Genomic DNA, 25,256 nt, shown 5'->3' on the forward strand with positions numbered 1-25,256 from the left:
ACAGCTTTACTGTTCTGAGTTAGACCCTTCACACCTGTGGCATAAAATCATAAATTAAACTGGTTAAACTCTCCTGTATTTTTTTGCTATGCCCGTTTCCTGTGAGCATGATTTTGGTTTGCATCTCTTAGAAACAAGGCATCCTATTGTACCATAATTGCCTAAAAAAGAAAAACTCTGTAAAGAATAGGCAGTAGTCAAATTGTCAGGAGCCTGTGTCCGGATTGCAATATGAATTAGCAAGCACAATCTGTGACATTTTTATTGATAATTTTGAGAGCTGCAGACGGTTCTCAAAGCCAATAATCCATCTGATTTGTTCTCTTTGGGTCAAAGCCATTTTGTTTTTTGTATTTGTACTGTCTAGCTTAGTGTTTTATACAGCTGCCCGTCATCGAACTATCTTAGTGGATATTTATACAGTGTGTAGCATAATGCAGATATTAGTGGAAACAAATAATGATTAAGTCAACAAGGCTTTCTATGGGTTTTCAGCAACTATTGACAATTAATCCAAAAAAGGAATTTTTAAAATAAATCTGTGTATAATTTTAACAACATTTATATAATATTGAAAACTGGCACTCTGATTACACATCCTATTCCTTGCTCCTCAGAGCAGGGAAAATAAATAAGTCAAGGCAGCAGGAGATGCACAAGGGTGTTTCAGGTGATGGAAGATGTTGGCGGTTACATAGACTGAAGTCAAGGAGGGAGAACTACAGTAATTTAGTTTGACCTACTGTGTAACAGGCCATGGAACTTTTCCCAAGAATAACTGCATCAAGTCCCATAACTTATGGTTGAACTGGATCATATCCACACATACACAAATTTATATTTATACTTTTAACTGTGTAAAATGTAATGGATAAATATAGTGATGACAGGATTTCCCTGTTGATCTAAATCCCCTTTACCTGGCTGGAGGGTATAGAAGAGATACTCCTCTGCTGTGTGTTTGGTGTCTGTAGGAGTGAAGCTCCTCTGCTCAGGCTCTCAGAAGAGAAGCAACTGTGGGGTTAAGTTCTGCAAGACAGGGGAAGGTCAGTTTCACTCCTGTGAAGATTCTAGACATCAAAAGTTATATAGTCTAAAAATATCCCTTGCCATCTATTGACAAATAATCCACTATCCGCAGGACTCTATGGCCTAAATTGAAGCCTTTATGAAAAATGATGGTTATTTTCAAATTATGTAACTTAAAGTTGCCTGGGTCTTAGATCCAGGTGAAATTGTCCCCTAAATCAGTTTTCAAGTCTCCAAAATTCAGCCACTTATTTGGATCACTTAAAAACATTTTAAGCTGATGAAATAATAATCAATTTTTCCTTGACTTTACTAATAAATTCCTTGTTCCTCAGAGGTAAAATTGCAAGTTTTGGGATGATAAGATTATGAAAAATAAAATGAAATCTTGCCTTAAATTCAAATAAAGGAACTTCAAGTACAGAGTTAGTATAGTGCCTCCATAATATGTGCGAATGTGTGCATATATCTAATGTTACAATTTAACTTTTGAGAAAAATCTACTTTCTTTGTAAAATATTCCAAGGGTTTGGAGCACTGCTTTTGTTCTCTGAACTTTTTCCAGAAGTGATAAGGATACAAGGGGGAGGGAAATGGAAATGTTTTGGAGTCTCCTCTCCATGCATATAACCACCTAATTCTTACTTAATATATGTAATACGTTTAAGGCTCTACCAGATTCACAGTCCATTTTGGTAAATATCATGGTCATGGATGGGATTTAAAAAATCTTAAATTTCATGGTTTCAGATATTTAAATCTGAAAAATCACCGTGTTGTAACCGTTGGGGTGCCAACCCAAAAGGGGATCACGTGGGGGTCGAAGGCTATTGTAGGGGGATCATGACTTAGCCACCTTTACTTCTGCGTTGCTGCTGATGGTGACGCTGCCTTCAGAGATGGACGGCAGGAGAGTGGCAGCTGCTGGCCGAGTGCCCAGCTCTGAAGACAGTGTTGCCACCAGTAGCAGCGTAGAAGTGAGGGTGGCATGGTGTGGTATTGCCACCCTTACTTCTGTGCCACCGCTGGAGGTGGGTCTGACCCAGCTCTGGGATGCCCCCAATCCTGCCCCTCCCCAGTGCTTGGGGGTCAAAGAGGCCTTGGGCTGGCTGTGTGTGTGTGGAGTGACCACAGCACCCCTCTGACTGTGGTGCCCTGGGCAGTCGCCCACCCGTAAGGCTGGCCCTACCCCCCCACTCAAAAGTGACAACCCCACCCCCCCAACATGCTACCTTTACTTCTGCGCTGATGGTGGCAGTGGTGCTGCCTTCAGTATGGCAATACTGTGACATTCCCCCAATCCAACCAGATTTCATGGGGAGACCAGATTTCATGGTCCATGATGTGTTTTTCATGTCCGTGAATTTGGTAGGGTACTGAATATGCGGTATACGTATAATGACAGGTGAATAGACACCTTTTGGGGTACATGTTCGAAGCATTGCATAGACAGAAATTCTAGCAAATCCCAATGACTTCAGTGAGAGTCACATGGCTGAAATGACACACAAGCCTTTGAAATATATTCCATAGAGTTACTGAAGTGGTGCTTAATATAACCACTAAGCTGAAGAAATTTAATGGAATGTACAATCAAAAGATGCAGGCTATTTTAAAGGGACATTGTCAGTTGGATTTTTTTAAATGGACTTGATTATTAAATTTTTTTTTAGTAAAACATCTTTTAAATAGTTTTGTCCTATTTTTTTTAAAATTATGCCTATTTAAAGAAAAGTGTATAAAGGTTTTCTATTCTGTTTATAAAAAAAATTCAGCAAGGGAGTAAGGGACTAACTACTCAATAGGGAGAAGAGTGAAGCTGACTGTCAAATGAACAAAGAAAACTGGAAGAAAAAAAGATTTTTTTGCACACTTTGTCACATAACAACAAGTATTACTTGTAACTATAGTAGGTACAAAAATTTCAGGCAAATGTGATTTTCAAGTTATATCACTTTAAAATACAGTGAAGGCTGACATTTTCTGTGAATACTTGTATACTTTTTAATACTGGGTTTAGAAATGAAATCAGGCAGAGATTTTTTGAAGAAAGCAATTACTGTTAGCATTGTCAACAGAAAAGCAGCAAAAATAGACTGGTGTTTTTACCCATAGCATACAAAACCTTGTGTGAATCCAATAATTTACATAGAAGTACAGTGAGGGAGCTTTCTAATTTTTTAAAAAAGGCATAAACATAAGAAATAATTTTAAAGTAATAGAATTACTTGAAATGAATTCATTGTTGGGTTCTAGTATAGTCTTCCATGTGCCATGTAAGTGCACTGTCACATTGTATCTGACTTTCAGTAAGCAACCATCCTTGCAATCCCTTTCAGATTGATTTAATTGTAAGTCCTGAGATGCTGTGTCTCTTCCCTCACCCTGCATATTTTTTGTCTGTGCAGACAGAAGAACTTAGATAATTTAAGTTTTAATGAAGGGCACTGGATAAACTTTTCAGTCAGATGAATAATGATCAGTTACTAGAAATTCAGTTGAAGAAACATCAATTTCACACTTCTCAGACCCCAGCTTAAGTTTAGGTTAAAGGTTTTCTTGGCGTCTGTAGCCTCTTTCCTGGTCCTTGACAGCTGCAGTGATTTCCAACCACATCTTTCTGCAGCACATCCAGCCTGCACTCAGACTTATTAAATATTAAACCCAGTATTCAGGAACATTATTCACTCATTAATATTGCATCCTGGTCTAAACTGCATTGTTCAAAACATTTTAGGATGTTATGCAAGTCTGTCAAAATACATTAACAAACTTGCTCATGTCAAACTAAGCAAAAAATGACAGTTTGCCCCGTAAACATGTTCCACTAGAGTTTTTGGAGGGTGTAAGCAGTCTGAACTGAGGAAATACCACAGAAACATGCTGGTAAAATACAGCGAAAGATGAAGAAAGCTGGGTGGAATGAATATTCATTTTCAACACCTCGTGCTCATGATAACAAAATGCAAAGGTGTCCTGTAATATCCCTAAATAATATTTGTTACATGGAGGTTGTGCTGTGGTATCATTCCCCTACCCTGGGGAATACTTTCAGATTCCTAGGATCAACTTGCTTCTTCAGATTTCTGCCCTCCACAGAGGGAGGAAGACATTGGCTTTCCTGCCAGTGGCCTATAAACCAGGAAATATGTAAACTTTGGTAGATAATGTGAGGAAAAGGGACAGAGTTCAAACTTTTGATGTATTGGCAAGGGTTTATTCTGGATCACTGTGAACTCATCAACTTGCTCACTCCCTTCCTAACAGTCTACTGCAGTCTTGGCGTTGTACAAGTATTTCCCTCTAAAGTGACTTAAAAGAAAATGTTTAAGGTGTCACTTGATGTAATAACTGCTTCAAAATCTGCAAAAATCTCCCATTTGTTTTTAATATTACATTGTTTCCAATTATGAATTTTGAGTTCTAAATTAGATTTTAATAAAGGATTTCAGTGGCTGGTGGGGGTACAAACTCTTGATATTATAGTAATCTTTGAACCTTTTAGTAATTTTGCTGCTGTCCCTGGATTATATTTTTTTAGAGTAGTGAATAGTGCTAATCTTCAGCACCTACAACTGTAATTTCAGGAGTGTCAGAAATGGCTATTCTGAGATAAAGGGTGAAGGTAGTAGAGTGAATCTTTTCTGACTAAGTTAAATTATTCATTTTGTTAGTTTAGCTAACATGGTTCATGCTGTGCAGGATTTCAGTGCTATGTCATAGGCTAATATTGTATAATTAACAGCGTTTCTCTCTCTAGCTCATGAAAGAAACAGATCTGGTAATGGTTGTAATGTGCTTAGAAAGCACAGTCAGTGAATCCTGTTCACTAATACTCTTCAAGTCTTTACATTTTTAAGTAAAAATTTAGAATACCATCCACATGTTCAATTAATTTTTTTAACCTTTGATTATCCTTCACAGTTGCTTATGGGTAGTGTGTGGGAACAAATAGTTTAGATGGTAAACTCTTTAGGGTAGAGGACTGCGAAAAGCACCTTGCACACCAATCATGCTGTAGTCCTATTTTAAGACAGATCTCTTTGCTGGGGAGGGTCTCTGTGGTAGGGGTGATAATTCTTTGCTTCCCCTATCCATTTTGTTTGGCTGAGCTGTCCAAAAAGACCTGGATATTGATCTTTCACAACAGATCAGTGCACTACTTGAATCTGCTGAAAGGATGCTCAAGAGCTTTTGGAGAGCCAAACTGTACCAGGGTAGAGTGCATTGCCTCAAGAGTGCTTTCAGTCCCTGCCTGCTTGGGCGGTCCAAGACAATGAGAACACTTTTGGATGAATACTGAACAGAAATTTTCCAATGTACCAAGCTGAACACAGTGACCTGAAAAAAAAAAATCTTTCAAGAAATCTTTTAGATCCAAACAAAATGTTTCATAAATGGGAAGAGACAGCTTACTGGTCTAAGCCTCAGACATGAAATAGCAAATGGAATCCTACGTTCAAATCCTGTCATGATTAACTTTTTCTTGCTTCTACTGAGCTTGTCTGAGGAAAATGCCCAACTTTTTTACTTGCAGCAGAGCGGTAGCCGTGTCTGTCCCAGGATATTAGAGAGACAAGGTATCTAACCCACCTTGTGTCTCTAAACTTCATTTCAAATTTTTAGACTGACAGTTCAGTTCAACACTGTAATTTCTAGCTGTGTCCCAGGGCTGCATTTGGTTTGTGAGGAAATTGTCACCCTCCACTCTGCTTCTCCTTCTGAAGAGTTTGCAGTGACTGGTACCTCTGCAGGCTTCTTGAAGTGAGTAAGGCTGAGAAAAGGCAAAATTAAAGGTCTGAATCTCTTCCAATCCCACTTTCCTCGCTCTCCCCCCACCAATTAAATGTATCTTTGGGAAGCTTGATTGGCCAGCTCTGTGGGCAGACTACAGTTTTCCCCTCATAGCCCAGGCAAAGGTGGGGTTGCCTTGACCCTTGTTGGTAAATTGCGTACTCAATTGATTGACCACACTTTGGTTCATTATGAAATATATGCAAGAGCGCAAATAAGAGATCTGTACAAGTATAGTACAGGAAATAAGGTTCAATACAGTACCAGTTTCCAGGAAGCCATCTTGTGCAGCATTGTTGAATTCACCTTACCCAGAAGGTTTGCTTCCAAAGTGACATATTTCAGCTATTAGTATTTATAGGAGGCTTTACGAGTAATAAAACTCTTTACATTTCACTAAAGTCGGACCCACTGATTCGTACCAGTTCCTTAACTTGTTTTTCTGTATCTTCCTTGTCTGTTTCGTATGCTAGCATTCTGGGTAATCGTCCTTGAAGGTAGCTCTCCAGCTTGTACATAATGTGTTTTGCCTTTGACAAGTTTTCTATTTTCTAATGCCAAAGCTTACTTCAGCTTTGCAAAGTATTAGCATAAGTGAATAAGAATATAGAAAGACATAGGCCAATTCAGGCCACATAACTGCTAGAAATATGTAAGCAATATAATGTTATATTGATATTGAATGCTTAATGTATATTACTGTAGGTAGTGTGAATAATACATACTGATAATGTGATATACACAGACATTTTAGCCCAGATATATTGGTCAGCAGGTCTCCCACTTGTTGCTTTGATAATTGTTGTTATCAAGGCAACACCTTTGCCAAATTAATACATGAAGCACTGGTGAAGGCATTAATATGTGATTTATACTGTCTCTACTGCGTAACAATACATAATTAACGCAATTCAAACCAATACACCTTGCAATATAAACAAAGCTTTAAATGCAATTTTTATTCAAGTGTGGAAATCCAATATTTCAAGAGCCACGTCATGGATCAGGTCATTCAAGGCTTATTCTACCTTGTGCATGTCATAGCTAATTTGAATAATTTGTCTTTTTGATCTTATAATGTCTTTAAATTTAAGGTAAGTGGGTTAATATGCATGCTAAAAACTTGTAGCTTCTTTTCAACTGTATCCTGCTACTGAGGCTCACTTTGGATCATGGATTCATTTTGAAAAACTGGGATAGGTGTTGGTATAATGGACTACATGAAGAGTAAAACACAAATTTGGAGCAGTGACATTACAAATGAGGTCTCCATACATAAATTTCTTGTAATTAATTACCACATAGTGCTGTCCATCAATATTATAGGTCACAGGTTGGAAATGGAGGGCACTGGACGCTACATAATGCTGCAGTGCCACAGTGTGTGGTAAGGGGTCTTCAGGCCTGGCTCCCTCTTCCTGCTGCCACCTCTGTAATGGCCCTTCCTTCCCACTCAGTGATCCAGCAGCTTAGATTCAGGACAAACACAGACACCTGGTGCCAGGGAAGTCAACCAGAGGCCTGAGCTATGGTTGAATAGTATTCGGCAAAAGGTGTTCTCTTGGAAGAATAGTAGCAGAATATGAAGGTGACCGTAATGGAAAACAACAGGAGTGTCAGACACAAAAAACGGTTTCTTATTGCAGCCTTTTGGGAATCTGATATCCTATACGCACATGCTTAAAAGGTCCAGAGTTCATATGATAGCTATCCACTAATTCTGGGCATCCTATCTGCATCTCATTCTATCTTCTACATTGTCAGAGATCTAGCTTCAGTTGTTTATTCTCTGCTCCCACAACTGGTGAATGCAGATAAATCAGATTTTTTTTAAAATGAAGCTTCTTTAGTCCAAGAAATGGATACCAGAAAAGGAGAGCACAACATCTACTCACTTGGAACACAATGATTCACTGAGATCTCGAATCAGTGCTCCTTCCAGAGACAGCAGACCAGGTCCAATTACAGCAGTCAGTGGGTCTGATTGGGGTAAGATTGATATTATTATGAAAACCCTAAGAGAGATTTTCTTAAGTGTAGCAGATTTTCCTATCTATGTGCACTGCCCATCAATTATGTATTAGTTTTTATTAGGTACTCTCATGCCTTGTGACACATGAGGGATAGCTCAGTGGTTTGAGCATTGGCCTGCTAAACCCAGGGTTGTGAGTTCAATCCTTGAGGGGGCCATTTAAGGGATCTGGGGCAAAATCAGTACTTGGTCCTGCTAGTGAAGGCAGGGGGCTAGACTCCATGACCTTTCAGGGTCCCTTCCAGTTCTATGAGATAAGTATATCTCCATATATAATTATTATATTATATTATATTATATATTATATTATTATAATGCTCTCCTTCGAGTGATGTTCCTGTGGATGCTCCACTTGTAGGTGCGGCAGCGCCCCTTGCGCCTGGGATCGAAGATCTTCATCAGCAGTGACCGCACATGCACACCTCCCCCTCCTGCGCTGTGAGTGGGACATATATACAGCATTGTGTGGTCTGACTGCCCCCAGTTCCTTCTCTACTGCCTTTGGTCTGGGATGGACTCCTCAGTAGAACCTCCTTCTCCTATTCCCTCACTAGATAGCGCCTTCCCTGTTAGAGTAGTGTAGTTAATATTTTCTTTTTCTTTCTTTCTTTTATCTATACATTTTTTTATTTTTCTGTTTAACTTTACCTTTGCTGTTATTTCATAATTTAGGTTTTTGTTTCTACCGCTTCCCTCCCAGTAAGCCTTTCCTTCACCTGTATGCCTGGATCCTCTGGGTTTAAGGGTGCGTTTCTTGTGGGGCTGCCTTCCTGGTAATGGACGGCCACCCGCAGTGCATCCGCTGTCTGGGGGAGGGACATGTTACACAAAAGTGTGCCCACTGCCTCGCCTGAAGCCCAGAGCCAGAAGAGACCAGGACATTTAGATTAAAACTTCTCCTCATGGAGAAATCTGTGCAACTGGCATCGGACCTGGGTCTTGACTCTTCCCTGGAGAGCCCTCACACTCTGCCAGGTTGTCTGCCAATCCTCACTCCCCATGTCCCTTGAAGAGAAAGTCATCTCTTTTGGATGAAAAGAAACAGGCTCCCTCCTCAGACTTTGAGGCACAGCCCACTAGAATACTGTCCCCGGCGAGGTCTGTTGCCTCAGTCTCATCTGACAGGGGACACAGCTCCAAGGCCCATCCAAGTACCTCCGGTACCGACACGAAGAAACAGTCTAAAGACCCTAACCGGGCAAACTTACAGCCCTCAGCAGTGTTTCCCAGCTTTGAGGAACGAGATAGGTCATCTTCAGGAGCTATGGAACTGACAAAACTGGCTCCCTTTCTGACACCGATGAAGCGTCAGCACCGAGTAAGCCCTTGGCACTATCGAAAACATAGAATATCAGGGTTGGAAGGGACCTCAGGAGGTCATCTAGTCCAACCCCCTGCTCAAAGCAGGACCAATCCCCAGACAGATTTTTGCCCCAGATCCCTAAATGGCCCTCTCAAGGACTGAACTCACAGTCCTGGGTTTAGCAGGCCAATGCTCAAACCATTGAGCTATATCTCCACCGGTGAAGTCTCTGGTGCCATCTACTGGTACTATGGGGAAATACACCCATACACGGGCACCGAGGATGCTTTTTCCCCCTCCACAAGATTTTAGATACCCTAAAGACCTGCTAGTATTGCACACTCCTGAGTCTACACTCCTTCGATGTGACCTCCCCTCACTTCCACCCTCCTCTCGAAACTCACAACACTCTTCCCTTTCTCTCCTGAGGACAGCACCTTCCTTCCCCACTACTCTCTTGTCTACCACAGCTGATCATCCTCACTATTCATAGTCTGCATCTGGTCGACAATCTTGGCATGGACCATCATGGATGCAGCCACATGTTCCACACCCTTCAGGCTGGCCATATTGGCACCCTTGGGCCATGTACACGGCACAGTTTGGGAACCCTCCCAGGAAGCAAAGCCAGAGACCTACACTTCTCTCTCCTCCATTGGTTTCTCACCCTCTGGAGGTTGAACCCCCGTTGGTAGCATCTGAAGAGGAGGAACGGGAGGAGGTGGGCTCCCAAACATTAAATTTTTCCTTCTCCTCCTCCTCCCCGACAAGGCTATCATGCTTCCATCCCCTACATCTTCTGACGATTTCTGACATTTTCAAGATTTATTCTGCAGGATTGCAGACTCCCTGCAAATTCTTGTTGAGGAAGTCAAGGACCAGCAGTATAAGCTCCACACGTCCTCTTCCTCCAAGATCGCACTACTGATCAACGAGGCTCTTCTCAACCCCACGAAGATGCTCTGGCAGACCCCAGTGAAGGGTGTGTAATTTCTTTTCTTGCACCTCATCCCAAATTCTTAGGTGGTCAGTGCGTGCAAGAGAGAGGCCATCCATCAGTACCAAATGCATTCTAGCAATCCAGACAGAGATTGGAAATGCCTAGACTTTTTTGGATGCAAAGCATATTCATCAGCCATGCTCCATTTTAGAATCTCGAACTACAAAGCTCTTATGGTGAAATATAATTACTTGAACTTTTCCAAATTGGAGGACCTCTGCCATGGACCTACCTGAGGCCAAGAAAGAGCAATTCCAGTCCCTAATATCAGTCCCTAATATCAGAAGGAGACTTCCTAGCCGATGATAGCACTACAAGCCTCATTAGACTCTGCAGACATTGCTGCCTGATCCATCGCAACTGTTGCGGTCATGAGGCATGCATCATGGCTCCCCCTCTCGGGTTTTCTGAAGGAGAGACAAACCATGGTAGAAGACTTACCTTTTGGGGGCCAGAAACAATTCTCAAAGCACATGGACGAATCTTTGCATTCCCTTAAAGACTTACAAGCTGCACTCTAATTTCTCAGAGTTTACACGCCTGTGCCAAGGAGATGTCCAGGGAAGTATCATTTCCCCCCGCAATCTCGACCAACAGCACTAGAACACCCAGTGCTGAAGACAAAGGCCTCCTACCAAACATAGACAGCTCACTCGTCAAGGAGCTACCTCTCATGCATCCCACCGAAGCAGCAATTTTAAAGGTATGGTCAAGTCCCTGAGAAGCCTCCCCCTCATCTGGTCGTTCCCACCATCTTCGATGTTCCCCCAGTTGGCAACTGACTAGCTCTTTTTTCCCATCTTGGAGACCAATCACCTCAGACAAGTGGGTTCTAAAGATAAAGATCAGAGCAGCTGCTGCAAAGTGATTGTTATGGAAGTATTTTGCAATTTCAACAACATTAGCCTTTATTCCTGGAACACTGAAGTCTTTGGCTAGGAGGTACATCAAATGAGCACTGCAACCTTGGGACTTATTAGCTTGGGACTCTCTTCTAAATAATTTCTTCTCATCTTGGATACATTTACAGCATTGTCTGTGACCAAGCTGTGTACTAGACATTTGAATTTTTTTACATAGTTTGTTGTAGCTTTTACTCTTACTTCTTGTAAGTATTCTGCTGTGTGTGCATTTCCTGATGTATCAATTGTTTCTGTAAGGAAGACATTCCCTTCTTCTGTTGTCACAGGAGCACATACAACAGGATCATTGTGGACATTGCTCCACCCATCAAGACTCAGGTTAACAATTTTACCCTCTAGAGCTTTTGCACACTGCTCAATTTCTCTTTCATACACTTTATCCAGCAATTTGCCTGCAACATCTGCTCTGTTGGGTGGACAGTATCCCGGTCTTAATGACTGAACTATGTCAATCATACGGAAAGAAGAGCTTGTTGCATAAACAAATGGGACAATTTTTTCATCAATTATATTTTTGTAAACTGTTGCTTCTTATCACAAACTTATCTATGGTAGTTTCTGGATGATAGAGATATTTTTTTTTCTTTTTGCTACAGGTGATATACTGTGGCTATGTGACATACATGGTGTAACTGAAACACTATCATTGACAGATAACTCTGAAACTATAGAAAATGATGGTGATCTTGAAGGTGGGCAGTCTTCAGAACCCTGTATGTTGAGGCTGAATTCTCCTAAACAAAATAAGTCAATGCAGTTGTTATTATTACCATGCTGCTCATTTAGTATTACTCATTGCATTCACTGACACTCAGTACTACTTTAAAGGTGAAATTGTAAAAGGAAGATCTGCCTATTTCAGCTCTTTATTTTTTGTTACAACTGCATCTGAAATGATACTACCATAGAGTAACAACTATATTTTTTGCTCAAGCATGAGAATTCAAGAATAGTCCAGAAGGAAAACAGGAAGTCCCTAAGAAAGAAGTCTGAAATAAAAAAGTTCACCAACTTGAAGATCCTGCATGTTCAGACATGTTCCTTTCATCATCATCATCATCAATGCAGCTTCCTGCTGAGAAAGAACACTTCTCACGATGTTGCTACATTCGGGCAACCAGGCCTTGCATTTCTTTGTTGCACTGTTTGCATTTTGCACGCATGCCTGTTTTACCCACAGGTAGAGGAACTTCATTAAAATATTCCCAAACCGGGTCTCTTTTACGGCCTGGTGCCATTATAGGTTTTCCCTTCTAGGGAGAGAATGGTATGGTAGATCTCAAATCAGTGAAGGCTACACTCAGAAAGTTCTCAAAACTTCTGGAATATGCTGTTCAAACAGAAACTTTTGTTTCTACTGCCTGTCACTTCCTTCTGACATTTATCTCAAAACTTCTTCTCCTTGTCCAGATCCATTCCGCCCCCAAAAATCTTCTATTCACTGAACTTTTTGAAACTTTGCACTTTTAGAGAGAGGTAGGGGATTGACTCTGTGTACACAAATTTGCAGAGGGACAATAGGGTTGAGGTCTGTTATTTCTCACCTCTATATATTATTTATTTATTTATTTTATTTTATTTATTTGAAAACATTTTTGCTGTTAACAAGCATGTTTTCTCTGGAGACACAAATCGACAGTTTGAGAACTGCAAAACTCATCTATCTTCTATCTTCTAGACTGAGCACTGAGTCTCATTAGATGGATAGACAGATTGGTTAGGTTAATCTATACAAAAGCCCCTGGAACCCCATAAAATTGAGTCCCTAATCCATGAACTATTGGAACTCGTTTACAAAACGTTTCTTAAACATTACATGACTATATCGTATCACACTATAGAATTAGAATTTATAATCCCTATTCCATGATGTGATATCTTTGAGCTATAATGTATCTTAATTAAAACTATCTTTAGATAGGCTTTTCCCTCAAAAAGCATTTTATCAAAACAATCGGATTTAAATATACATATTTTTTTAAATCATTGATTTTTATCCACCCTGTTGGGCACCCATAGGGACATCACTCAGAAGAAGAGAAGATTATTCACTCTGTGCTATGCATAATGACAGGTTTCAGAGTAGCAGCCGTGTTAGTCTGTATCCGCAAAAACAACAGGAGTACTTGTGGCACCTTAGAGACTAACAAATTTATTAGAGCATAAGCTTTTGTGGACTACAGCCCACTTCTTCGGATGCATATAGAGTAGAACATATATTGAGGATATATATATATATATATATATATATATATATATATACACACACGCATACAAAGAGCATGAACAGGTGGGAGTTGTCTTACCAACTCTGAGAGGCCAATTAAGTAAGAGAAAAAAACTTTTGAAGTGATAATCAAGCTAGCCCAGTACAGACAGTTTGATAAGAAGTGTGAGAATACTTACAAGGGGAGATAGATTCAATGTTTGTAATGGCTCAGCCATTCCCAGTCCTTATTCAATCCTGAGTTGATAGTATCTAGTTTGCATATCAATTCCAGCTCAGCAGTCTCTCGTTGGAGTCTGTTTTTGAAGTTTTTCTGTTGTAAGATAACCACCCGCAGGTCTGTCATTGAATGGCCAGACAGGTTAAAGTGTTCTCCCACTGGTTTTTGAGTATTATGATTCCTGATGTCAGATTTGTGTCCATTAATTCTTTTGCATAGACACTGTCCGGTTTGGCCAGTGTACATGGCAGAGGGGCATTGCTGGCACATGGCGGCATATATCACATTGGTAGATGTACCTAATCACATCAGCCATACCATCAGGGGCTCGTTCACCTGCATATCTACCAATATCCCTCTTACACTTTAATGTTCATGCTCTCTGTATGTATGTATATATATGTCCTCAATATATGTTCCACTCTATATGCATCCGAAGAAGTGGGCTATAGTCCATGAAAGCTTATGCTCTAATAAATTTGTTAGTCTCTAAGGTGCCACAAATACTCCTGTTCTTTTCACTCTGTGCTGTAACTGAGGTTCTTCGAGATGGGTTTCCCTATGGGGGGCTCTACTACCAGCTCTCCTCCCTTCTGCTTTGGAGCCCTAAATATATGCTCTGTGGCAGAGAAGGAACTGGGGTGGTCAGAACCTGCAGTGCTATATATACATCCCGCTCACAGCTTGAGAGGGGGGAGGCGCACATGTGCGGTCCAACAGGCACTGCTGATGAAGATCTCCAATCTCAACTGCAGGGGGTGCTGCCACACCTACAGTGGGGCACCCATAGGGGAACACATCTTGAAGAACCTCAGTTACTGTATAGGGTGAGTAACCTTCTCTTTCCACCTCTGACTAGTGCCACATTTCTTGCTCCATTGTAGGTGCCTCATGACAACATTTTTCTCAACAGATTTCTTACATCATTCATTGTCCTCTTTTCTATCTTCCACCAAGTGGTAGCCAGTCAAGGGCTTGTTTAGTAATGTGGGTTTTTTTGACATCTGTACAAAATGCCCAGACCACTTCAGCCGTCTTTATCTAATCATTGTCTCTATAGTCTGTTGGCCAGTCCTTTGTAACACATCAGTATTAAGTTACTTTATCCCACCAGTGGACAGCAAGTATTCTCCATAAACATCTCTGATGGAGTGTCTTAAGTTTCCAGTTGTGAGCTTCTAGTATTGGCCACGTTTCAGAAGCAAATAACAATGTGGGTATCACATTGTCCATCAAGGAAGTGGGAGATGTACACCAAGTTTTACATGGCAGAAGTCAGACTAGCAGAGTGGCTCCTATACCCAGAAGTATCTCACTTATTGTAAGTCAATTTGGTGTGCTGGGAATCAAACTCTTTGCATCTGGAAAGGGTAAATTAAGAGCCTTGCAGCTCCTTGTCAGGACCCTGGAAATTAGGTGGTGAATGTCCAATTTTGTGAGCGGCCAAAGTCCTTGCTATGTTTACCAACGCTTTTCATTGCTCCCCAGGACAATACAAAAGATAAGAACAAGAGTGCGGTAGTGAAACTTTTTATATCTTTCTGGCTGTGCTTTCAGGCCTCATTTAATCTAACATTGGATCTTTGAATGTCTCTATCTCAGAGAGGAGGTCTGTTTGTAGCAGAACCAGTCCTCTATTGGGAACTAGTCAAGTTTAAAATGAATATTTGGCAGAAGTGATTATTGTTATCATGGATCCCAAAAGAGAGACGGCAACAAATAAAATAAATGTACTGGCTAGCGTGAAGCCCATAATTTAGCTGCCATTGGAAACCAATGAAACATATCCTTGCGTTCCTCCAGGCTTTTTTTATTGTGAGTGTATAAAAGTGTCCTAGTAAAATGGTCAATACAATAATATTCTTAGCATGTTCAAGAAAAGGAAATGTACAAATCCTGACATTAGATGCTTCTTTAGGGCATCAACCTTTATTCCAACCCTGCAAGGTAATAGAGCCCAACCATGGAACCCTTTTCTGTTCCTGTCAGCACTACTGAGATTGAATTCCTTCAGTGGGTATCATATTTCCTGTCCATTAGGGTAGGCCTCCCATAGGCTCTGATTTTCAATCAGATGATTTTTTTTTTTAATTTGAAGTTAGGAGCGTTTTCTAACAAGACCCAATATTGTATTTTGAAATTAGACAGGTAGTCTCACAACTGTCGTAACCTTTATTCCCTAAGTAAATTAAAGAAATATTCCTCCTTTGGTTAAGCCCCAAAATCCTGTCCTTAGGAGCACTGACCGTTTCAGGGCACTAGTAATCATGTCTCCTGTATTGAGTTCTTTGTAATGCATAAATTCACCACACTCTGCATATTGGTTATCCAGTCTTAGCCAATGCTATTTCCTTTCTTTTGACAGAAGTCTTCTCCATGCCGTAGTGCCCAGGGGAAGACAGAGATTTTATATGCATTCTACCACGTTTTGGATGAGCCTGCTTCCCACTCTGGAGGCACACTGCTAGGCACATCTATTGTAATGTGTCTGTGGAACTTAGCATGAAGAAGAAGAAAACTCTGTGCTTACCTGAAAACTTCCTTTCTTCGAGTTATAAGGTCCACAGATCTGGTCCACTCTGGAGACAAATAGATCATTCAGAATAGAGATGGAATTAACGATTTGGATCTGTTGTCATTAGATGAAATTTACCATGCTCTGCAGTAGAAGCAATTGTGCCTTTTTCCTGAAAGTTTTCTCAACTAGAAGGAACTTAAGAAGGTGTGCAACATTTTGCTGCGGCCAATGACTGATGGATCTTGTTCTGTCCCCAAACAGCAAGTAGGTTAGAGTATCATTGTAGTGAATCTGTGGACCTTATTACTCGGATAAAGGGAACGTTTGGGTAAGCATGGATAACTTTTCCTATTCTTAATGTTCAGCTTTTTGCTTGCAAAAGCAAGGAAGCTGCAAGCATTGTGCGATCTGGCGTGACTTCAGTGGGAATTACATGGCCAAAACCTCACTGCCTTTTTAGAAAATTTATCCCTTCGCTTTACTTCTACATAGTGTGGTGTTTTTTTTCCCCCTAGTCATTTTACTAAAATAGGTTTGATAATGCTTTGGGGCGGGGGTGCGAAATAGCTGCTGTTGCTGTATGTTTGATTTAATGGATTGGAGACAGACACATATCTGACAGTTGAAGCATGGACGACATGACATCTATTGTAGACTTCCAGCTGTGCCAGATACTTGCTAGGTGACCTTGGTAGGTCTCTGTATGTCTCAGTCGCCTAATCTGTAAAATGTAGATAATAGTGTTTACTGGCATAGTTGCTGTGAAGAGCTTTGAGATCCTAAGGTGAGAGGTCCTGTAGAAATGCAGGAGGAGGTGTTCTTCGTATTGGAGTACAAACCCTTGTACGTGAATTTTATGCCGTACAATAACTGAGAACATAAAATAATGTTAAAGTGGTTGGTTCTAAATCTCAATCCACAAGAACTCCCTTTAGTACTTAACATTTGCTTTCAGTCAGTTACAAGGGTGATGTGACAGGATCACTTACATGCTTTTTGTTTTACTTAATGAGGTAATCTGACTGGAAAGCAGTACACGTTGAGTTGGTCAATATTGTATAATCTAATTACTTTGCTGAATTACCAACTATCAACTTTTCTTTTTAAAAATGTATAGCAAGCAGCCTTGACTGCTGATACAGCATTCACTCAGGCTTCTAAATTATTTCTTGCAGAGTATAAATGAGCAGTGCGAGATTTTAGTTGCTTGCTTCCCCCCCCCCTTTTCTGTTGCATCTTCTGCCTCCATAAGCAAATTGGAGTTTACTTCTTAAACATATAAGCTATTAGCCTGAGCCCGCCATTTTAGTGTAATTAAAATTTTCATTGTGCAATGTCTGTTTATATAGAGTTCTTCAATTATTAGACTGAACTGACAAAGTGTGATCCGTAACTGTGTATCTGAATGTAAATCACAAGTCTGAATATTTTGCTTTGGAAAGTTAGTAATGTAAGTCATCATTGAAGATTTAGTTAGTGTTTGCTGTCATTCAGGTAAAGTTTGTACTGTATGCCAGGAAAATGAGTTCATGAAGTCAAGGAAGAAAACTACTGTAAGTTGATGCAAGCAAGTGTTTGAAATCTTAGGACAGAGCTGACTTGTATTTGTTTCATTAAGCTCCTACAAGCCACCCAATTACATAATGCAAATAAGTGAAGTTTGCATTACATTAAAAGCATACTACTTTGCTTAAAACTCTGATGAATTTAAATAAGTTGAGAGATATTTAATTTTTTTTGGTAAATAAAACTTGATGCTGCCATTGCCCCCAAATAATGGTCAACTACAACAAGTGTTTCAAAAAGCTAAGAACATTTTCAAGTAACTTCAGGTATGCATGGTGAGAAGTATTTTAGATCATATGAACTAGGGTTGGGGCAGTTACTGTTTTCTTACCAGCTCTCGTTAATTTCTTTTAGCCAATATCAGTTATTAGAAATTTCAGTATATCATAATTTAAAAAGAGCTGGAGTTGATATAAAATAGCAGATTAGATAACTGTTTGCACTACAGTATGGCAGCAAATAGAGCCATTGTGGTTTAGGATTGCTTACACAATGGCTTCTAATCATGGAGCAGGTGTATGATATAGACTTAGCTGTGGAATTACTGTTCCTGAAATATTGTATTCTGTTCTGGGCTGCTCGGTGTCAGAAAGATATGGACACATTGGACAACAGAAAGATTAGGGGGGCTTGAAGAGTTCACTTTTGCAATGAAAGGATAGGAGGTAAACAGTCATTGTTAAGCCAGGCTGTACCTCAGAGGGGACATAACACCAAAGATGGGCAAAGAATTTTGCAGAATGAGGTCAAAGGCAGAGAGAGTGACTCACCTACAGTCAAAAAATTAAATACTAACAGAGCCAAGAATAGAATCAAGGTCTCTTGACTCCCAAGCCTGTGCTCTTATCAGCTATATGATTCTGATGCTTCAGAGTACCTCTACACTTCTGTCTGTCAGTAGGAGAGAGAAACATTATGATCCTTCTAGCCAACTGGAGAACAGACGATGGCTCAGAAGTCTTCCCTTGGATTTCATCACTAAGCCCATGATGTGCCCATAAAGATGATCTTCTAAATTCCAGCAGTTCTTTACATATACACTTGTTCTGAGGTCCAAAGGACATGAGAAGTAGACCAGTTGAAAGTCTCTGGATAAAGATAAAAGGGAAAAAAAACAGGGGCAGTTCATGGTAGGGGTCTACTATAGACCACTGAATCATTGAGAAGATGTTGATGAGGCATTTCTAGAACAAACAGAAATATCTCCCCCCTCCCCCTAAACAACAACAACAACAACAAGAGCTGCAGGGACTTTGACAACTTTTCAGAAAGTGGAGGAAGTAACCAGGGGTTAGCCATTTTAGGCTTGATTCTGACTAACCTGAAGGAATTGGTTGTGAATCTGAAGGTTGAAGGCAGTTTGAATGAAAGTGATCATGACTTGATACATTTCATGATTCTAAGGAAGGAGTGAGAGCAGCAGAAAAAGAATAATGGACTTCAAACAAGCAGACTTTAACAAACTCAGAGATCTGATAGGTAAGGTGCTATAGGAAGAAAATCTAAGGGATAAATAAGTTCACGAGAGCTGGCAGTTTCTCAAGGAGACACTATTAAGGGCAAAACTGCAAATTATACTGATGTGAAGAAAAGATAGGAAGAATAGTAAGAGGCCAATATGGTCCCATTACGAGCTCTTTCATGACCTGAAAATAAGAAAGAAATACTACAGAAAGTGGAAATATGGACAGATTGCTAAGAAGAAATGCAGAAGAGTAGTGCAAGCCTGTAATGACAAAATCAGAAAGGCTAAAGCACAAAATGAGTTACACCTAGCAAGGTACACAAAGGCAAGAAGAGTTTCTTTAAATATACTAGGAGCAAGAAAAAGACAAAAGGAAATAAATTTATTTGGGCATAAGCGTCTCTGTGTGTATATACCCTGTTTCCCCGAAAATAAGACATCCTCCGAAAATAAGGCCTACTTACAGTTTTGCCTCTCGTTGTAATATAAGGCATCCCCCCGATAATAAGACCTCCCCGATAATAAGGCATCCACCGATAATAAGGCATTTTTCATTTCTGAAAAATAAGACATCCCCTGAAAATAAGACCTAGCGCATCTTTGGGAGCAAAAATTAATATAAGACACTGTCTTATTTTCGGGGAAACAGGGTATATATCTTCCTACTGTATTTTCCACTGCATGCATCTGATGAAGTGGGTTTTACCCCACAAAAGCTTATGCCCAAATAAATGTGTTAGTCTCTAAGGTGCCACAAGTATTCCTTGTTCTTTTTGCTGATACAGACTAACATGGCTACCGCTCTGAAACAAAAGGAAATGTAGACTCTCGTGCAGCGCTTCATTCGCTGGGAGTCTATACTCCTGAAAAAAGGAAACCTTTTAAACCTCAACTATAGCCATGATTCTCATTCCACTAGAAGCCTCAGTATGCCCCTAGGAGGAGATCAAGATCTCTTCAAGGCAAAGAGCAATCTTCCATGGCAGCGAGCGCTTCTCACCAAATGACTGCTACATTGAAGTAGTCGTTTTGACTTCGACTGAGGACAGCATGCCAACAATATCTCTTCACTTAGGATTATACCCATTCCTCTTTTACTGCACTTGGGAAGACATCACTTCAGACAAGGGGATACTCAGCATGGTAAAGGAGGAATATGTTATCCAATTCATTTCTCTTCCCTTTCCCTGCCCACCCTTCCCATCCCATTTTAGGACCGTTCTCACGAGACCATGTTACTTCAGGAGAGCAATAGAGGAAATTCCTTATCAACAGAGGGGAAAAGATTTTATACCTGATACTTTCTGGTCCTGAAGAAATCTGGGGGCCTCTGCCTCATTGTATATCTAAGAAAGGTGAATTCATCCAAAGAATCAAGTTCAGATGGTACCCTCGCTTCTCTTATCCCTTTCTTGGAGAACTTAAGAATAACCATACTGGGTCAGATCAAACGTCCATCTAGCCCCGTATGCTGTCTTCCGACAGTGGACAATGCCAGGTGCCCCAGAGGGAATGAGCAGAACATGTAATCATCAAGTGATCCATCTCCTGTCGCTCATTCCCAGCTTCTGGCAAACAGAGGCTAGGGACACCATCCCTGCCCATCCTGGCTAAAAACCATTGATGGACTTATCCTCCATGAATTTATCTAGTCCTTTTTTTTACCCTGTTATAGTCTTGGCCTTCACAACATCCTCTGGCAAGGAGTTCCACAGGTTGACTGTGCATTGTGTGAAAAAATACTTCATTTTGTTTGTTTTAAACCTGCTGCCTATTGATTTCATTTGGTGACCCCTAGTTCATGTGTTATGAGAAGGAGTAAATAACACTTCCTTATTTACTTGCTCCATACCAGTCATGATTTTATAGACCTCTATCATATCCCCCCTTACTCGTCTCTTTTCCAAGCTGAAAAGTCCCAATCTTATTCATCTCTCCTCATATGGCAGCCGTTTCATACCCCAATCATTTTTGTTGCCCTTTTCTGAACCTTTTCCAATTCCAATATATCTTTTTTGAGATGGGGTGACCACATCTGCACACAGTATTCAAGATGTGGGCGTACCCTGGATTTATATAGAGGCAATATGGTATTTTCTGTTTTATTATCTGTCCCTTTCTTAATGATTCCCAATATTCGGTTAGCTTTTTTGACTGCCGCTGCCAATTGAATGGATGTTTTTAGAGAACTATCCACAATGACTCCAAGATCTCTTTGTTGAGTGGTAACAGCTAATTTAGACCCCATCATTTTATATGTATAGTTGGGTTTGTTTTCCAATGTGCATTACTTTGCATTTATCAACATTGAATTTCATCTGCCATTTTGTTGCCCAGTCACCTGGTTTTGTGAGATCCTTTTGTAGCTCTTTGTAGTCTGCTTGGGACTTAACTATCTTGAGTAGTTTTGTATCTATAGTAGGAAGAGAGCCTGAGAAGCCCTGGTATAAGAGGCCTTGCTGTGAGGCCTGAGCTAAAGTAGTGGGCAAGCTTTGCTGATATAAAGCAGTTTTCAAAAGTCAGGCTGTGAGCAAACCTCAGGCTCTGCCTGCTTGCAAGTTCACAGAATCTGGCAAGAACTGGGCTGATGTTGCAGAAACACACATTTCTAAGAAGTGCTAGGCACGGAGTACTCACACAAACACATTCTTGAAGAGTGGTACCAGAACATCGTGATATCAAGGATGGTACAAAAACATTTCTCAAGGATAACAGGAACACACTGACCCCTCCTAAAAGGTAAGGAACTTTTCCATTCTCATTGCAGTTCCCACATCTCCTTCATCCTCAGGGGATCTGCTGTAGCCAAGGTGCCCCGATCAAGGCCGACAGCACCATCAGGCAGCTGGTGAGGAAATGGCTCTACCTTCCCCAAAGGGCGAGCACCAACATCATCTACATTTCCCACAGACAAGGCGGTGCCAATGTACCTAGGATGGGCGACCTGTGCAACGTGTTGGTGATCACCCACATCTTCCTCCTCCTGACGTGCCCAGACCCGACGGTGTGGAGTATCGCGGATGAAGCCATACAGGACGTGGTCAGGAAACGCATCGCCAGGGCCCCCTCCGAGCAGGACGTCGCCACCTACCTCAGCGGCTCCCTGGAGGGTGAGTTTGGGAGAGAGGGAGGAGACTTGTCCTCTCTCTGTTCCCGCGCCCGCAACACCTCAAGACACCTAGAAAAGAGGATCAGCTGCCGCTGGAAATGGTGCGAGGAGCGCCAGGAGCTGGTGCCGCGCATAAAGACCTCGGATCACACCATCGTCACCCCAACTGCCAGAATGATGCGGAAAAGGACCCTCAAAGACACCATCCACTGCCACTACGCCAAGAACCTCAAGTGGAAGTCGGACCAGGGCAAGGTGTTCGAGGTGTCCAGCAAGTGGGATGCCAGCAACTACTTCCTCCCCAGGGGCAGTGTCACCAGGTTCGCCGACTGGTGGTTCGTCCACCGCGCCCGACTCAACTGCGTTCCCCTCAACGAAGCCATCTGCCACGGCAACCGGGACAAGCGCTGCAGGAAGTGCGGCTATGCCGATGAGACCCTGCCCCACGTCCTGTGTGGTTGCAAACAGCACTCCGGAATCTGGCGGCTCCACCACAACGCCATCCACAACCGGCTGGTGAAAGCTATCCTGCCTTCCCTGGGGAAGATCACTGTCGACTCCGCCATCCCCGGGACAGACAGCTGACTGCGACCCGACATTGTCATGACCGACACAGAAAAGAAGATCCTCATGGTAGACGTCATGGTGCCATTTGAAAACAGGTCACCGGCCTTCCATGAGTCCCAAGGATGGAAGGTTTTGAAATACACCCTGCTGGCCGACACCCTGAGAGCGCAGGGCTACGAGGTCCAGATATACACCCTGATCGTGGGAGCCCTGGGTGAGTGGGACCCCCACAACGAGCCGGTGCTGAGAGCGTGTGGGGTCTGTCGACGCTACGCCCGGCTCATGAGACAGTTCATGGTGTCCGACACCATCAGGTGGTCCAGAGACATCTACATGGAACACATCACGGGACACTGCCAGTACCAGCTCGAGTAACCGAGACCGCTGACCAGGGAAAGAACCCACTTCCTTCCCTGACAAACCAAGGGACACACCCCACCCAGGTCATTCGCTACATTGATACTGACTTGGACTCTTAATACATTCCATGGGTGGCGTACCTGAGTCCACTTATCCACTGATGCTTTAAAAACTCCTGCACCACAATCTGGATCTATGCTGATTGTGTGATATGTATGTATCTCGTGAACTTTGTAAACGATAGCTGTAATCCCTCATAACTCGAGCCTGACCCCAGATGTACAGTACCTTCCCTCTTAACTTGTATATATTTAATTTTTAAACATTAACTTCAATAAAAATTTTATACCTAGCAGGGAAGTTGAATGTATCAGCAATTAAGTTAAGCCATCAAATAACTTATCTAGGAGATAGGAACTTATTATTTATAAGGTTTAGGGTAACTGACTTTGTGCTCTTTGGAAAAGAGATTAAGAGGAGACAACATCAAGGTGCATAATTCTGCCTAATGCCAAATAAAAAAATGAAGAGACATGAATCTGAGCTAAAAATCCCAAGCTTTTTTTTTAAAAAAGTCAAGCAAACGGCAGCTTCTTTAAATACAATAATTAATATGTGAAATATACTATCAGTAGTGTAATGTATAAAAAGAGGAGTCAACTGCAGAGAGTAGAATACAAAATAGGTGATTGGGGTGTGTAGGGGGCGGTAATCTTTAATCTCGGAAAAGTCTAAATGCTGCTTTTACTTTCTTCAGAAAAAAGGACCTATTGAGACTTCTATTTTGACACTTCTTCTCTTTGTGTGAAACAATAGTTCTGTAATCTAAAGGAAAACTGGTGTGTGTTTTGACTGCATCATTGATTGTGCGATAGATTAAATGCATTGATGCTGCTGGAATAATTTGGGGGACCTTGGGAAATCACTTAATGGAATTTGGTCCATGTCTGCATAATCTTTTTGCTGGAGTAATTGAAGATGCTACTTAATAAACTTTAGAAAAACTCCCAGTTGGTTGATGTGTTTCAGAGGGTTGTGTCTGAGCACAAAAATGACACACATTCTAACTGTCTTCTTCCCCACCATCCCCCACCCCTCTTAAACATTTTCCTCGGGGAAGACTTTAATGTACTATAATGCTGGTGCCTTTCAGAAAGTGACCCTGCGCGGTATGATTTGTTCTCTGCAGCTCCCTTGGTAACACATATATTCAGTGGAAATTCTGAAGCCTCATCTCTTTCACTGTTTTTCAGATGCCTATTTAAAAAACAGTATTTGATATTCCATTACCGGTGATGAACTTATAGATATTGACTTTCGTGTTTGGTATGAGAATATATATATAAAGCAGGTGTTTTTATTGGCTAAGCTATTTTAAAATGTGTTTGCATGTACATGTAATGCATTCATGCATTTTTATAAAAATATTGTTGTAAAGATTTCCATTAATTTTATGGCTTGTGACATTACATTCTATTCATGTTGAGAATTCCCTGGGACTAATATAATGCATGATTAAGTTCCAAAAACAAAAGTTCAGGAAATAATAATACTTTGCACTTAAATAGCGCCTTTCATCCGATGCTCTTAAGTCACTTTCCAAATGTTAAGTATGTCAACATAGCTGTTACACCCTTTTTGCAGATGAGTAAACTGATGCACTGCGTTGATGTGACCTGCCCAAAAGTAACAGTGTATCAGTGCCAGAGAAAGGAATTGAGCTGAGGATTTTGAACAAGAATTCCTTTAAAAAAATCTGTATACTGTATATTCTTTAAGCATAAGATTTTAATTAGTTTTATTCCTTATTTTGATTAATTTCAGAGGTAATGCTGTTAAGATTTGGGTACAGTGTTGGTATGGTGAATTTCAATATCCATATATTGAGAGATGTTGATACTGATAGTTGTTGGGGGTTGTTGATATTGATAGGTGTGTGTGTGTGTGTGTGTGTGTGTAAAATGTGTTTTTATATATGTATATAAAATGTGTGTGTATATATATTGTGACAGACCCAGACCAGTGGGGTACAGGAGTCTGGTAGAGGGCAAATATACTGGTCACTGGATGAGTAGTTTTCTGTTCCCTGAGTGACCAGAGCAGGGGCTGCACTAGAGTAATCAGGAACCTGCTAGAACCAGTT

General features: G+C 41.1%; 1 protein-coding gene across 2 annotated transcripts in view; it reads left to right on the forward strand.

The window, feature by feature from the left end:
- The window catches only part of CHCHD3 (coiled-coil-helix-coiled-coil-helix domain containing 3), a 267,701-nt gene that overhangs the window by 59,397 nt on the left and 183,048 nt on the right, over positions 1–25,256 (forward strand). The gene's annotated exons all lie outside the window — the stretch shown is intronic.

Source organism: Malaclemys terrapin, chromosome 1 (assembly GCF_027887155.1).
Source record: "Malaclemys terrapin pileata isolate rMalTer1 chromosome 1, rMalTer1.hap1, whole genome shotgun sequence".
In the NCBI taxonomy this organism is placed as follows: Eukaryota; Metazoa; Chordata; order Testudines; family Emydidae; genus Malaclemys; species Malaclemys terrapin.